The 14385-nt window shown below is 35.4% G+C and overlaps 1 pseudogene; it reads right to left on the reverse strand.

Moving 5' to 3' along the window:
• LOC107960680 (uncharacterized) overlaps positions 1–13330 on the reverse strand; it is a 28353-nt pseudogene extending 15023 nt beyond the window's left edge.
• Between the last annotated feature and the right edge of the window lie 1055 nt (positions 13331–14385).

The raw sequence follows: 14385 nt of genomic DNA on the forward strand, positions 1-14385 counted from the left end.
CCAGCAAAGAATTCTACAAGGAGAGTTGGGGCCCGATTGGGTTGCACAAGATGGGTTGATTTTCTTCAAAGGGAGGTTGTACCTTTTACCTACCTCACCAATTATTCCTACTCTTATCTCCTCTATACATGCTATGGCACATGAAGGGGAATTGAAAACATTGCATCGTCTTCGCCAAGATTTTTTTTGGAAAGGAATGAAGCTTGCAACCTCAGAATTTGTGCAACATTGTTTAGTATGCCAACGCCACAAATGGCAAAATTTACAGCCCGCAGGTTTACTTCAACCTCTTCCAATACCACAACATGTTTGGGCTGATATTTCTATGGATTTCGTGGAGGGTCTACCCAAAGTAAAAGGGAAATCGGTACTTATGGTGGTTGTGGACAGACTGTCGAAGTACGCTCATTTTTTACCTTTGTCCCATCCATTTACTGCTATATCTGTTGCTACCGTCTTTTTTGCAGAGGTATTCCGACTTTATGGCTTGCCTGAATCCATAGTTTCAGACCGTGATAAAGTTTTCCTCAGCCTGTTTTGGAAGGAATTATTTCGTCAAAGTGGTTCTAAGCTCGCTTTTTCCTCAGCATACCATCCCCAATCTGATGGTTAGACAGAGGTAGTTAACCGAACAATAGAAATGTACCTACGATGCCTCTCTAGTGATCGTCCACGACAGTGGGTCGATTGGGTTCCATGGGCTGAGTATTGCTACAACACCTCATATCACACTGCCCTAAAGGCCACTCCCTTCCAATTAGTATACGTTAGGGATCCACCTCGACTTCTCTCCTATTCAGCTGGTTCTACAAGGATTGAAGCTGTGGATAAGGCTCTACAAGATAGAGATGCACTTTTACACAATGCTCGGGATAGACTCTTACAAGCTTAGCAACGAATGAAAGCCACTTATGATTTGAGGCACAGAGAGTTGAATTTTAAAGTCGGGGATTGGGTTTGGTTACGGCTTCAACAATATCGACAATTGACGATAACTAAATAGAAGCATCACAAGTTATTGCCAAAATATTTTGGTCCTTTTAAAGTCTTGAACAAAATAGGATCAGTGGCCTATCAGCTTGAATTACCTACAGGCAGCAGAATACATTATGTATTTCATGTTTCTTTCCTCAAAGAATACAAGGGACCTCAACCAGATGCGGTAGGAGACTTGCCCTTAGTATATGATGGCAAGGCCTTGCCTACTCCACAAGCTATTATTAATACCAGGCTTAATCGGGGTCGGTGGGAACTATTAGTGCAATGGGCAAGATGCCCTCAAGAAGATGCCACTTGGAACCAATTGATAATTTTCGAGCAGCTTATCCTGAATTTGAGCTTGAGGACAAGCTCAACTCCGAGAAGGAGAGTAATGATATAGATGTTTTCATTGGAAAACAATATCAACGGAGGAATAGGAATTAGAATTCTACATTTATTTAATTTCTTTAGGAGTTTTAGTTTTACTAGGTTTTTTATTTCCTTATAAACTTTAAATTAGGAATTCTATGAGGACTTTAAATTAGGAATTAGATTAGGATTTTCCTTTGTAATTAACAGCCTATAAAAAGGCTGCCAATATGAAATAAAAGGGGGGTTTATTTTTTATCACAAACGTTAGTTTGGGAAGGTGGTTCAGTCAAAGACGAATCTGCCTTTGAGTAACCATAGGTCGAAGCAAGGATACTTTCTCGTCTAGACCTGTGACTAGATCTTACGCCAAGGCGCATAACACAAACAAGAAGGAGCTTATAGAATTTCTCCCTAACCTCCATTTCACCTCTTTCATCAGCGGACCCAGAATGCAAAAACTCTGCACCTGCAGCATGCCGATCATCAGCAGAGAGCAACATATTTGTTGCAAATTGCTCAATTTCTCCAGATATGTAGTCCAGCTGATAAAGTTTGTTTGCTACCTGTGCAGTATAAACATAGAAAATTGAGAAAGGACGGATTTTTGCTTGAGCAGAAATCTTGAAACACTAGATAGCAGAAACACAGGACATTGTAAAGGGGCAAGTTCTATACCAGCTGGATGGCTTTACCTCGAATGTCATCTTGAGAATTAACAGCAGATTGCCATGGGGGAACAGGTAACAAAGATAAGAAAACAATAAAAAGAGGAAAGTCATGCATAAAAACAAGAGAGAGGGCAAAATGAATTCTATGATGCTTCACCAGTTCATGTAGAAAAATATAGCCCAGAAATCAGAAAGATTATTGTCATGCAAGTGTTTACAACCTTCAATGCTTTACTTAAGCAGGCTTGCCGATTATTTGGACGACCCAAAATTAAACTCCACACTACGCCAAGGCCCTGCATCACACGCTCAGCATCACGAGTCTCTTTCCGAGTAGCATCAAACACATTAAAGCAGCAGAGATCATCTAATAGTTTCAAGGCAGAGTCAGGAAGGAATGGAACTTCACCAAGAAGTCTGCTGAATGACTTATCTGAGGCTGGAAAAGTATCCAGCAAGTATTTGGCCTGCAGAAAATTAAATTAGATAAAAATATTACTCTGAAGGATAAAAATAATTACTAGGCCGATTCACTTCAATAAGAGCTTACCACTGCCAGGAGAAATTTTTCATAAATAACACCAGAATACGAAGAGGTATCATCTGCATTTGAAACTGTGAAAGAATACAGATGGTAGAGAATGTGCAACACAATCTTGTGACCCTAACAAGCAGCAGAATTTAAGATAACATTAAAAATGTTTGAAAGGGAGGATCCAATATGCAAAAATCAGAATGTAATATAAGTTCAGAATCGATTGGACCCAACAAGCTGATCCAACCAAGACAAACAGCCTAGAACCATTGTGAATATCAAAACAACAATCCATGAAATTTTGTACTAAACATGGATAACATCCAATATAGCAGGCACTGAGATCCATTAAGGGAATTTTTGAAATGAAAAAGAAAACTGCTTGCATACATTCCTTCTAGACCAACAAGTAAACAAGAAAAAACGAAGAATCAAGATTCAACCATACTGTATGGCACAAAAACTGCAAAGACAATTAAACAATCAACAAGAAGCAGCCATCAGGTCAGAATAAAAGTACAATGAGAACATTGTAAAATTAATCCAAAGCAAATTATCTGGACAAACAAGATACTGTCTGCCACTGGTTGCCACACACTATAGAGTAATAACACCAAATCGATCAAATGACATAAATTGGGAGATGAACAGAGCTACCAGCTTAGAAAATGTCTGTGTGTCAAGAGAGAGACAGAGAGATTTCTAGCTATTATAACACCTGCTAGAACTTCAAAAATGGAAGAAGAAAACAAATGGAAGATATAGGCAAAGACTGAAAGCAGAAAAGAAGTAACAAATTACAACTTGAATGCCTTTTGTTGTTGGTAATCCACAACAATTTGTTTTCCCAACATGACAACAACTTCTTCATCAGCATAAATCTGAAAAGAAACCACGTGATTTTGCATGTCACTTCAGATAGGCACTTAATAAAACATGTATTGAATGCTATTGTCTAAGTATCTGAAATTGTGAAATCATCCATCAAGATTCTAGATGTTTTTGATAGACATAGTTATGCAACTCAGAAAGTTTCCAAGAGCACAACTTGCACAAGATATGAGCATAATCACAATTAGTCAAGACTGGGGCAAAGGAATATCAATTTGGATATGGGGGAAAAGAAGGATTCTAACACATCCAAAAAAGAGAACATTACTTCAGGATATCTCAGAAAGGAAACTAAGACTCAGTTTGGGACAAATGTGTACCCATTTAGAAGGCTTTTCATCCATGAAGTGATAAAACTAATTATTTCAGGTTACCCAGAAATGGATTCATCCGCATTTCCCATCACAACCTAATCAAATCCAACCCATTTTCCCATCATAACATAAGAATCCCTTGTTTTCTTAAATATATGCAAATGAAAACATACCAGTAATTTGCTCCAAAAAGAGTAACACAGGCAGATTTGCTCCAATGCTGCCTTGTGTTTATAGTTGGCAACAAACAGTGAAGCATGTTTTCAAACCGCTTAGATGGAAAGGCTTCTACTATAAAACCTGTCATCGGCCTATTGGCCTTTGAAGCAGACTGCTATTCTCTCAGAATCTCTGGCATGTAATCTACTTTAACATTTTTATCTGTCTTGCTCTAAGCAAGGTGGTTCTCTCTCTTCTCAAGTATTAGATGGTGATGAAGGTACATGTTTAAGGCCCATAACTCAAGCAGGTGACACTGAGAACAAAAGTTATGCCTTTACTTATAAAAATATAAATATATTACGATAATCTGCCCCTTAACCCCCATACATTATGCAGTATATAAGTTTCATTCTGACGTCAAGAAAGAATTAAACTCTACATTTATTTAGCAGAGGCATAATAAACATGCAATCATAAGTTAGAGAAGAGCGTAGGATAAAGAGCAGAAAACAGTCAGAAGAGAGAGAAATCTGAAAATATAGCCTCTTGCCTGACCAACCAATCGACCAAGTAATGCCATATGTGTTTGGCTACATTCTGACCAATGAAGATGCAAGTATGATTCAGCGATCAGTTAGCTCAACATATAGTGGTAGCACAGGTAAATCCCGACCAGTCTCATCCAAAGAAGATATGGTTGTAGAAGCCAGATAGTTTTCTTCAGACTCTGGAAAAGATGACGCATCAATCTCATGTTTCGCTTCAGCATCTACCTTCATCTCAGCTGCATTTTCATCAACCATACCAGGAGGAGAAAGTGCACAATTGGAAGAAGTATTGACCTCTAGAATGGGAACAATGTCTTCATTAACACTCAGAACATCCCCTTCAGGAGCTGGCTGCTTAATAGCAGAAACTGATGGACCTTCAATTACCTTATCATAGCTTTGGACGTTAGATGTCAAATGCACAGGAAGATTTTCAACAACTGGAACTGAAAGAGGCTTGATAGAAATAGAGCCATCAAACTCAGCCATAGCAGTGCCAGTGTCCTCCAAAACTGGTAAAGATGACACTCCAACGGATACAGCAGCCTGTCGTGGATCTAGGCGACGAGGGTCCTGAAAAAGTTAGGGTTAACTTCCATTTGATAAAAAGAAATTATTTATCTTTTATCAGGGAAAGGTTAACATAGTTTGAAAATAAACAAATGGTGGCAGACAAAGTGGTTACCCTTCTCGGGTCACGTATGGTTTCAGCAGCAATATTGACAATAGATATATCAGATATTGATGAACTAGTTGTAGCAGCTGAAGTAGAGGGCAATTGTGCTACGGGAGCATCTAAAGAATTTGTTGGACCAGGAGGCTGCACAGCTTGAGTCACACTATTTACATAATCTGTTTGTTTAGTTATAAGCAAAGTCCCAAAGCTTGTTAATGGAGGAGGACTTTTAGGCAAGTGGCTCATATTTGTGATGACAATATCAGCCAGCAGATCAGAATGAATTTTTGAAATAAGAATTTCAAGAGATTCAGCACCTCTTTCTCTTTCTCCTTCTCCTTCAGCTAGTAAAGCACCAGCCATTGAGATCATTTGCTCAACAGCAGTTAAATTACCATCCGAAAGAGGAAAACTAGGCGATTGTCCATTCACAGAAGAAAAATCCTGCCCAGAATCATTTATTTGAGCATGTGGTATTGGGTGGGAATTGGAACCAGAGCGAATACACTTGGAGACCATCTCAAAACCATTTGTTAGTTCTTCATTATCCTGAGGCATAAATCTTTTCTTTGACACATCCCCTACAACATATGGTTGGCGAGATGATTGATCATCCTGACAAAAAAATATATATATTTACCATGAGAAACTGGTAAAAGCTATCAGGTACTAATTCTTACCGACTGACAGAAACTTATAACTGCTATATGCTAAAACAGCTTTGTGAAAGATCATTACCCTGCTTGACCGAGTTTCCCGTGAAGCACGCTCACTATTTTTTATCATCTTTTCAACCTGTCTGATGACTTGATCAGCAGCATCCCCAGCATTCATCGCTCTTAAAGCTCTAAGCAATCTCTCTCTTGACTGATCATAAAAAATAATACCCAACTTGTCAGGTACATGAGCAGTGAACAGCCTTACGGGCCTCAGTATCTTTTTGTCATTCAACAACCTAGGAGTTGTCAAATCAACCTTTGAAGTACATATTTCCATGACATATAAAAAGAGGATAACGAAGATTATTATAAAATCTGAATTATTAGAAACCAGTGATATCTGGCTGCCAATTCTATTAATTCTTACAGATTCATATAATATAAATAACAGATAAGATAGATACTAAAAGAAGAAATCATTAGCTCCTTTAATTGGTGTCAGTGTCGTCCAAAAATTCTAAAATATTACCTCTACAATTGCTGGATAAGTACACCTCAGGAATCCCAAAAATGCAGTTCTCAAGGAAAACTGAATGCTGACATAATGACATCCTCTTAAAGTCTCACAGTTTGGATTAAAATCAAGCAGTGCAGATAGAACAGTGCCATAATGGAGGGGTCTCTTCCTTGCTATGGCAGCAAGACTGTCGAACAAAAAGGGAATTAATTATAGAGAAGAAACAGTAATGGAAGCTCTAGCAGTGAAAAAATAATACAAGTTCCCAAAACCAAACAAATACAAGAAAGCGAAACTAATTGCTGAGATCTATGTTAATTTTTGAGACCTCTTGTTAGTTGTCACAATGAAGTGCAACTGTCCTAGGAGCCACAATTAGAACCATAATCCCCTTTATTAGTGACAGCTTTTAAGAAGAATGTAAACAGATGTAACCAAGCCTAAAGGGAACCAGAAAAGCAATCGTACAGTGTTAAGAAAATTAGAAAACTGAAGTAACACGTCTAACTCACTTGAAAACAAGATAACTAGAAAAAGACTTAACCAAAAGCCTTCATGACAAAGACAAGAAAAAAACATTGGTTTAACCATCCATTATTGACATAAATCTCTGTTTCAATCACTAGTCTTCACCCAAGAGAACCTTTCCTTAAATCAACTACTCGTTTCAATGCTTATGTCCAAGATTTGCAAATTCGCTCCACTAAACCACTGGAACAAAACCAAGCTTATGGATCAAGCTAATCTTTGACATTCATCCGTATTACATCAGCAGGTAGCAAGCATCATTTTAGAATCTTATTTGAAATGTCATGAACGAACTAATTTTGGGCAATAAATCTTAACTCCTCAGCAGGATATTCAGGAATAAAAGGTAGAAACAGAGTATAAAGCTGGTGACAGTAAATACTTGACTGTGGTGTGCTTACCAACAAAGCACACTGAGCAATACCGTAATACTTAATTCAACAAACGTATAATATTATTACTATAAACAAACTTCTCTTTCAGACTACTTTTTAATTTGAACATTAAACAATTCAATATTTAGAACTTCACCATATCTCATGATCCATAGATAACCAATCTCTTCAAACTTACAACAGTCAATTTAAAATCCAAAATTCTAGATCTCTGACATGCATTGGAATGAAGAAACCATCCCCAATACTATCACCAGCAAAGAGCATGCAACAACCAAACACCATTATGCTCCCAACAGCTCTTAATAGTTGATTGTCAAAATCATTGTCAAAATCATTACAATCTCTATCATCCTGTTAATCCAAGTGCTTCCACATGAGATACCCTCTTTCATAATAGGTTTCAAGAATAATGGATTTACAAAGTTAAGCCATTTTAGTTTTTTCTATATATTTTTCTAGGTTCTCAACCAGAGATGTCAAGCAATAATTCAAAATTGGACATGCTCCGATAGGCAGGATACAACTTTATGAATAAAAGTTCAATCACCATTATTGAAGGAATTGCCCTAAAATGTCACTATTACCCTAAAACTCAACAGATGAAGGAATTGCAATCCAGTTAAAAATTAGGGGGAGAAAAAATTGGAAAATGATAAATCCTACTAGCAACAATGGAAGCAAATAACTCAAGTTTTCATGGATATTAGATTCCAACCTCACTGAAAACTAGAGGAAATCAACCTGTAGTTGCAATATGCAGTTACGCATCACTATATCAGCAGGCATGCAGTGAACCGTATCATCTGCTGCCTCAAGGGAATCACACACACACACACGTATATATACACGTATATATATATTACTAAGAAATCAGAAAAACTTTATGTTTTACTCTTGAGTTCCCAATAATAAGGTGCCTCAATGAATGCAACCACGGAAACCTTGAAGAAATAACATTTAACTTACTACCAAACCAAGTCCATATAGACACAACTATGCATGTCTACCAACCACACCTGTTCTATATATCATACAAATACACAGAAGAATTCAGCACACATTAAGGCCAACAAACATATGCAACATCACATAAATAAGAATCTTTAAAAAGCTTCTACCAAAAGTAGTACTCAAAGTTCTTCATGGTTCTGAGCACTGTAAAAAATCTGAAGATATTTCTATGTTCAAACTGCAATAAGGTGCCTTCAAGAAATTTTCTAGTTCATGCACCAGGTATATCAGAAATATAATTACATATCATGCAGAAAAGCAAAATCACAATATTTCCAATGAATTTGAGTCCAAAACATTTGACAGATTTCAATAAATTGTACCTTTGCAATATGATATTTTCTAACATTTGAATTAAAGCTTAGTATATTCTACTTCTAAACAACAATATTTACGCTAACAAAGTTTCTTGGACCATTTCAAAGCTTGTTTGTTCTTTGATAATTCTGGAGAGTTGAGTGCTCCAAAATATTCAATACCCCAACTTCCCAGCTGCGTATTCCATCATGTAAAAAATTAGGATCTCAATTTCAATGAAGATGTTATCCTTTAAGAAAACACTGTCCGTACTTTTCACATAACCTCAACCATTTATGCACAGTGCAACCTGCAAACTTAACTGCACTTGCGTCTCGCAATAGGAGTGCATGCCAAACAAATAATTTGTATACTGGTGAAAACAAGCCCAAAAGTACACACCATGCCATCAAACAAAATTTTGAATAATTTTCTAAAGAAGTTTGCAAGTGACAAGATTTAGGAACTTTGAAATTCTGAAATCCCTTACAGTTCTCTTTGTTTCTGGCCAAAAAAAAAAAAACACTCTGGGTAGTTTTGATGATAATAGTTCAGAAGCAATAATGAGCGATATAAAGGAAAGAAAAAGTTTCTAAGATAATATCTCAGAGGGAACTAGGTAGTTTTGATGATAATGGTACAAAAAATGATTATGATGCCCTCTCCCTTTTGAAAAATAACAAACCCCCTTACAATGCCAACCTAAAAAAGTGAACATTTGAAAACAAAGAAGAAAAGAAGAAAATCCTGAGCTTTTTGTTAATGCTCATTCGAAATGCTTAAAATACCACTCCATATAATAACTTAGGGCCACCATGCAACAAGCAAAATCCTTGCACACAATCAAAATGCTTGCCTTCATGCACATAGGAAGTAGTTGAGGCATGACATCGACAGGAAGTGTCACTGGTTAAACTGGGAAAACAAAATGTTTTGCATCCTACCACATTCATGCCTGTACATTACAACTTAATTCAAAGACCAGGGTCCAAAGACAGCCAATCAATTACCTACCAAGAGAAGTAAAACAAGAAACAGGCATTTACGCCAATATCTAATAGCTGAAGAGCTTGCAAATGTACTCTGAGTCTTACTGTCGACCACAAAACCAACAAACATAGCATGATGAAGAGAATGCAGCATCACAAGGGTAAGTATAAAGAAAACTAGAAGTCACAAAATGGAAAATGGAAGATTTAGCAGGATAATCCCCAGTTAAAAAATAATTTTGATTATTAAATTACTTAATGTGCATCAACTGTTGTAAAATAACCAATACATTTTAAAGTATCTTGAACATTTTCAGCTGTACAAATATACAGCAGATACCAAAATAATAATATGATCTCCTAGTAGTTTACTGCGTTGCCTGATCACCAAGTTTCTCAGCACAATTTGACTGACCATTATATCCGTCTATTAACAATTCCTATCATTGGCCAATGGTGCTCCGTAGTACACATAATTGTGCACCGTTGTCTAGGCCTGTAGCTCCCAGTATCTGAACCAGCAATGCAGCAGCATCCAAGGCCATTAACTCCTCAAAACAGAGTCAGACAGCATGCCGAAATTGTATCAAAAACAAGCTGTTGAATGTGTGCTATAACCTGCTTCCAATCTTCAGCACCCTCCAAAACTTTTAAAGATAGTAAAGCAGAGGGAAAATGCTAAATGCAGTGTAGTCCTTGTATGTATAGAAGTTAATATTAAAGATCAGATATGGACAATAAATGCAATTAATAAGTTTGCATATGCAAAAGCAGAAATAGCATGACAAGACAGTCACCTTCTAGCTTTAATGTAAGTACTCTTCTGATCTGACAGGGTATTATATCCTATTGGATTCAAAAGATACAAGTAAAAGGAAAACACGATGAAGTTTGGAATAAAGAGAGTTGATACCAATGCTATATCTCAGCACTAAAATCAATGGAAACAGAAAAAAAACTTAGAGTGGATACCAATGCTTATCAAGTACAAAACAAATGGAACAGTTTTTCTTTTCCAATTCCATTCAAAATTTTATACATCTTAACCTATGAAACTAAAAAAACAAAAAATAATTACCAATAAATTGGGCAAATTGGGGGCAAGGGTGTTAAACTTATCCAAGATTTTACCCCGACAAATTAGCAACTAATCAAGTTTGGATTCTTCACGAATTTGGGAATCTCCACAGAAACATTTTTCTTTAAGCAATTAAACCCCAACTTCCCAGATTTTATCAAAAACTTAAAAAAACAAAACAAAACTTCTCTCTCTCCTTTTTTTTGGGAGGGTAAAGGCTCATAAACTGCAGAACAAATAAAAACAATTGACTACTGGTGGCAGAAAACTCACCAATTGACAATGGTAATTGTCACAGAGACAGGGAGACTACTGGCTGATTGCAACATGCCCAATAAAATGAAAAGAGTCCTGTTTGCATCCGATGTTAGTGCAACTGGATCCAAGATAGGATGACCACCACTTAGCCATGATACATTAAAAGTCTGTCTACTTCCTCTTGTAGCTAGAGAAACATATAAAGATATAAGTCACCAATGAAGCCAGCCACTAGAATATATTATTATGGAAGTCCTAGAGAACTTTGGGCCCTTGACAATAGGAAGGCAATACCTTCAAGAAAATTTGCAGAATCAACATTGTCTGATGTAAAAAGAAAGACATACGTCTCCAAAAATTTCAGAGACAGCAACTTCGCCCCAAGAGGACCAGGCTACAGATTTAAATCAAAGAAACATCAATTATACATGATTAGCAAATGGAGAACATAAAGTCCTAAAACTATAAAATTAAATAATCCACAATAGACGGGAGTTACAACAGTGAGGGGAAAGAACAAAAATGTAAGTGAAAACAACAATTATATTTCAGCACATGAGCACATAAAAACCATCAAACAAATACCACAAAGGTATTTTTCCAACAAATCATTGAAAAAAAATTTATTAGTAGGATTTTTAGGTTTGCAACGAATTAAGATTTCAACTATGTTAGGTCACTCATTTTGGACACCACTTGATCAAAAATTTTAGTTGGAACCTGCCAAGCATGTTAAGCAATAAACACCTACTTAATGCATTCATCCATCAATAATGTTTTAAATAAAATGTCATCTGATTAAATTAACAATATTATTTAAATATATTTCATTTTATTCCATTTTTTGGTATCTCTTGTTAGGTGTGAAGTCTTTGCTCAAACATCTACTTTTTTTTAAAAAAAATTCAACCAAAATCTATTTAGCATATAAATATTTTCAACAAAGAAACAAGTTTGCCTAGAGTTAATTCGGTAGTAACTTTCTGTTTATCAACAGCTTTTAACTAGTTTATAATATTACAACGCGGTCAACCATTGAAAATCAGCCCACACTTGTTTAGAATTTGGAAAGCCCAGTCAATAAGTCATACCTCCATTGCAGTGGAAAACACACCGTCCTTGAACCTAACCATCCATATCCATAGTTCTTCGAGACATTGGTCAACTTTACCATTCTGCTGAAACTATAAGTTCCCAGGAAAAAAAGGAAAGGATTTACATGTAGGTAAGAAAGGCAGATAGTTTGACAGATGAATCAAATAAAGAAATACAACAAACGCAAATAAAGGATAATATCATCATTTATGTTTTGGAGTTGTTGAGATTATGAATTAAAAGAAACCAGCACTAAGTGGTTACTGTTATGCACTCAGGAAAAAAGTACCCAGAAACATCTTCAATAATTCAAAACAAATATGCTCAAAATCACAAATTGTACATAGAGACATAAAATATTCTTGAAATTGGGAAAAGAACTCATAATATATATACAAATGCATCTGACTAAGTTAGGACTACGTATTTACGTATAAAAGGACAAACAACCTGTAATGCCATTTCTTCCAAGACGCAGCAGAAGAAATTCCTGCCACTAACGATAGATTGTTTCACAACATCAGAGTCAACATCCCTCAAAAACGGTACCAGCACAAGTACTAGTAAAGAAGAATGTTCTATTGCTTTCAATGCAATATCTTCAATAATCCTGCCAACAATTGACAGAAAATAGCATGAAATTCCACCTATAAAATAGAAACCTAGCAACAAAAAATTAGACGAGAAAGCAACGCGCAATCCTTTAATTGTAAAATTTTTAATAGTGAAAAAAAGTGTCAGTTTTAATAAATTCAAAATACACGAAAACCTGCAAATTTGCAGCTCATGAATCAACCTAGTCGTGAAACCAAGAAAAGAAGCAGTTAAGGATGCATTGGCGCGATTTTTAAAAATAAAACAAAATCGTAAACAATTAACACAGAATTGGAGCTGATTAGGATTAGAAACTCACTCGACGAGAAACTTTCTAACGAGGCTGTGAGGGGAACCCTGTAGGTCAGCGAGGTAAGGGAAGAGATCGGCAGCGGAGGAAGGAAAGAGTGACGAAAGAATATCTTTGGCCTGTTTGAGAGATGAAAGCCTCACCGCCAAATCGGCGTGGTTGTTAGCGGCGATGAGGAGAGAGAAGGCTTGGTCTCTAGAATCTGCAATGGCCATCGCTTCGGCTTCCCCTGAAGACTTTTGATGGGTTTTTGGGATGTAACCGTTGGAAGGTTAAGGTTTTGAACTGTGAGGGGTTTGGAGTAGAAGGAGCATTGATATGGGATGTGAGCAAGAGATTGAAGAGGATGTTTCTATTTTTTTTTTTTCTTTTTAAAGAAATTGTGGTTTTTTTGGGGGGAAAACGTAAATCGGAATCGCGGGAGAGTGAGGTCGAGATACCGTTTTAAGGGGATAGGATCAATGTGTGGGCTTCCTTAACTGGGCTTCTTCTTTAACAACATGATTCACTAACATGCACTCTTGGTAAATTGTGCCTTTTCAATGAATGTTATTGAATAAAAAGTAGGGTTATTTGCATTAAATATCCCCAAACTATGATCTTTATTTTATTTAGTCTCTAAACTTTAAATTATTTTAATTATATCTTAAATTATCGATGTTATATCAATTAGCTTCTTTCATTAATAAAATAATTAATTTAACTGTTAAATGACATGTTAAATAATATGTAGTTAAATTTAAAATAAAAATTTTAAAGAATAGAACTTTATCACATAACTTTTAAAAGTAAAAACTAAAAATAAAATATACTTAAAAAATAAATAATGAACAATAAAACTTTTGTAAAAGCTATAAGATTCTGAATTAATATTTTTAAAACAAAAACTTTTTACAATATTCATTTTTTCTTAAATTTTTCATTTTAAATTATATCATATAAAATCTTATTTGTCATTTAGTAGTTAAATTAATACTTTTAATAATGGAATGACCTAATTGATATAATCTCGATAATTTAAGGACGTAATTAGAATGATTTGAAGTTTAGAGATCAATCTAACATGAGGGTCATAAATTAGAGATGTTTGGTGATGTTTGGTGCAATTAACTCTAAAAAGTATATTAAGATGTAGAAATATTCAAGACAATTAGTGATATGAAAACCTATGTGAATTTGGATATTTGTAGATATTTAATTAGTTGGTGAATTTGGATATTGTGGATTTTGATATTTTAATTATTATCCGCAATGATTTTTTGAGTAGATATGGATAATTAATCTTCGAATATCCATTATTCGGATCTAGTCTCTTTTTTTACGAATATGGATATGGGTTCTAATATTGTATATTCAGATCCACTTATAATGGATTAAGATAAATGAATCAATTACATTTGGAAAATTTTATTTAAAAAATATATTTATGTTCTCTAAATACATATATTCAACAATTAGATATTCGACGAATACTTTAATTAATTTAGATTCGGATAGTAATATT

This window comes from Gossypium hirsutum, chromosome A05 (assembly GCF_007990345.1).
Source record: "Gossypium hirsutum isolate 1008001.06 chromosome A05, Gossypium_hirsutum_v2.1, whole genome shotgun sequence".
Taxonomy (NCBI): Eukaryota; Viridiplantae; Streptophyta; class Magnoliopsida; order Malvales; family Malvaceae; genus Gossypium; species Gossypium hirsutum.